Source organism: Apium graveolens, chromosome 8 (assembly GCF_009905375.1).
Source record: "Apium graveolens cultivar Ventura chromosome 8, ASM990537v1, whole genome shotgun sequence".
NCBI classification, from domain to species: Eukaryota; Viridiplantae; Streptophyta; class Magnoliopsida; order Apiales; family Apiaceae; genus Apium; species Apium graveolens.
The window spans coordinates 120701569-120705209 of record NC_133654.1 but is presented as its reverse complement, the minus strand read 5'-3'; positions in this window follow the sequence as shown (position 1 = coordinate 120705209).

The following is a 3641-nucleotide window of genomic DNA, read 5'->3' as shown; positions in this document are numbered from 1 at the left end:
AGAAGCTAAGTACTGGTGGGAGTCCAAACGAAACCTAGAGACTGATGTTGTGATTCCATGGGATAAATTTACCCGACTATTCTTAGACAAGTATTTCCCTAGGTTTATGGAAACCCAGATGGAGATTAAGTTTCTGGAATTGAAACAGGATAAAATGACAGTGGCGGAATATGAGGCCAAGTTTACTGAGTTGTCGAGATTTGTGCATGAGTTTGTGAATACCGAAGAAAAGAAAGCGCGAAGGTTTCAGCTTGGTCTGAAACAATGGATCCAAAACCGAGTGGCGGTATGAGAACTGACAGATTATGCCACCTTAGTGTAGAAAGCCTCAATTGTTGTAGCTGGCAGCGAGCAAAGTGTGAAGGAAAAGGAAAATAGGAAGAGGAAGATAGGAAGCCAAGGCGGAGGAGGAGTAGGAACTGGGAACATGAGCTTTCCAAGTAGGTTCGTCAGGGAAGCGGTGTCCCAACCTGCACGAGGCCCCGGATTCAGAAAGGCCCCGAGTCAGAGTGTTGGCCAGGGCGACGGACAATCTAGGGCAACGTTCCATAGCCAACCCAATGCCCCAATACCCGAATGTCAGACATATGGGAGAAGACACCTTGGAGTGTGTACCCAGGCGAGAGCCCCTCTGAAATATTACAGGTGTGACCAAATCGGACACCTTGCCAATAACTGCACCTGACCCAATATGACGTGTTTCCAATGTGGGAAGGTAGGACACATGAGAAAGGATTGCCCAACATTGAAGCCCCCAGCCTCAGGGATGAGCAGAGCTGCATCCAACCGACCCCTAGCTACTAGGACCTTCAACATGAGCGTTCAGGATGCTGTCCGAAACACTGATATGATAGCAGGTACCCCTCTGTTAAATTCCGAACATGCAAATGTCCTATTTGATTCTGGAGCAACCAAGTCATTTATATCTCAAGATTTGCTAAAAAGTTAAAACTTAACGGCATACCCTTACGTGAGATATTACAAGTGGAAATAGCAAACAAAGAAATAATTCTTGTGAATCAAGTACACCCTAAGTGCAAGTTGAAATTAGAAGGGAAGGTCTTCGAGGTTAACCTAATCCCATTTACGTTAGAAGAATTTGATGTAATCTTAGGAATGGATTGGTTATCCAGTAATGGAGCGCAAATAGATTGTGAACAGAAGAGGGTAAATATAAGAGTGCAAGATGGAAAAGAAGTAGTGTTTAGAGGTCAACGACAGAACCAGAAATTTTTGACCATGCTACAGACAAAAAGATTATTAAGGAAAGGTAATGAGGCCTATTTGGCTTATGTGGTAGATACCAAGAAGGGAGTCCCTAATATACAGGACATACCCGTAGTGAACGAATTCGAGGATGTGTTTCCAGAGATCTTACCAAGGTTGCCACCTAACAGGGAAATAGAGTTTGTTATAGAATTAGCACCAGAAACGGTACCAGTATCCAAGGCCCCATATAGGCTAGCCCCAGTGGAGATGAAGGAACTAGCTTCTCAACTGCACGAGTTATTATATAATGGAATGATAAGACCCAGTGTATCTCCATGGGGAGCGCCAGTACTGTTTGTAAAAAAAAGATGGCAGTATGAGATTATGCATAGACTATCGAGAATTGAATAAGCTGACTATTAAGAACAGGTACCCTCTCCCTAGGATTGATGACCTATTCGACCAACCCAAGGGAGCTGTACATTTTTCCAAAATAGATTTGAGAACAGGATATCACCAGTTGAAAATCAAACCGGAAGATATACCGAAGACTGCTTTCCGCACTAGGTATGGGCACTATGAGTTCTTAGTCATGTCGTTTGAGCTAACCAATGCACCCGCAACCTTTATGGATTTGATGAACATAGTGTTCAAAAAGTACCTAGATATATGCGTGATAGTTTTTATAGATGATATTATAATCTACTCAAAGACAGAGCAAGAACATGCAGAACATTTAAGGATAGTCTTAGAAATCTTGAGGAACGAGAAATTGTATGCCAAGTTCTCGAAGTGCGAGTTTTGGTTAAGAGAAGTTCAGTTTTTAGGACATGTGGTGAGTAGAAAAGGAGTTTTAGTTGACCCCGCCAAAATAGAGGCAGTATCCAACTGGGAAAGACTAACTACCCCAACAGAGGTTAGGAGTTTTGTGGGTTTAGCAGGATATTACCGAAGATTCGTGCAGGATTTTGCTAAGATAGCCGGTCCACTGACTAGACTTACCCGGAAGACAGAAAAGTTTATATGGACAGAGAAATGTGAAGAAAGCTTTCAGGAACTGAAAAAGACGTTGGTGTCAGCACTGGTGCTCGCTCTTCCCGATGGAAATGGAGAGTTTGTGATATACAGTGACACATCGCTTAAAGGATTAGGATGTGTACTGATGCAGCATGACAAAGTTATAGTGTATGCCTCTCGGCAATTGAAGGAGTATGAGAGCAGGTACCCGACGCATGATCTAGAATTAGCAGCCATATTGTTTGCCCTGAAGATTTGGAGACACTACCTGTACGGTGAGAAATGCGAGATTTACACAGACCATACGAGCCTCAAATATATTTTTACTCAGAAGGAACTGAACATGAGACAGAGGAGATGGTTAGAGTTGATTAAGGACTACGACTGTGAAATTTTGTATCACCCGGGTAAAGCCAATATGGTGGATGACGCCCTTAGTAGGAAGGAAAGACTCAAGATGATAATGACATCAGATGAGCTAATTAAAGAATTCGAGAAGATGGAAGTTGACGTGAGAATGACCGGTAAAGGAACAGAAGGATTATTTGATATTAAGCTAGTGCCAAGACTGATTGAAAAGATGCGAGTATGTCAGGAAAAGAAGGCGGGTGAAGAAAGAGAAACATTAACCGGTGAAGAAGTGAGATGCGAGAAGGACGAGAAAGGGATCATGAGGTATGTGTCCCGAATTTGGATTCCAAATGTGCAAGAGTTAAAGGACGAGCTGCTGCATGAAGGGCACAGCTCCAGATATTCAATCCACCCAGGAAGTACGAAGATGTACCGTGACCTTAAGGAATATTATTGGTGTCTTAACATGAACAGAGAAGTAGCAGAGTGGGTCAGCAAGTACTTGACATGCCAGAGAGTGAAGGCTAAACATCAGCGACCTAGTGGACTATTACGGTCCCTGGAAATTACGAAATGGAAATGGGAGCATATAGCCATGGATTTTGTGACAGGCCTACCAAGAACGAAGACCAATCACGACGCCATATGGGTTATCATAGATAGATTGACCAAGTCTGAACACTTCCTACCAATCAACGAAAGGTACACCGTAGACAAGTTGGTGGACATTTACTTGAAAGAAATTGTACTGAGACACGGCGTTCCTGTAGCCATAGTGTGAGATAGAGACCCAAGGTTTAATTCCTAATTTTGGAGAAGCTTCCAAGAATGCGTAGGAACCAGGCTAAACATGAGTACCGCTTACCACCCCCGGACTGATGGACAAAGCAAAAGGACTATTCAGACCCTAGAAGATATGCTACGAGTATGTACCATTGATTTTAAAGGAAACTGGAATGACCACTTACCCCTGATCGAATTTGCTTACAACAATAGCTATCACGCTAGCATAGGAATGCCCCCATATGAAGCTCTTTATGGACGGAGATGTCGCATGCCCCTTT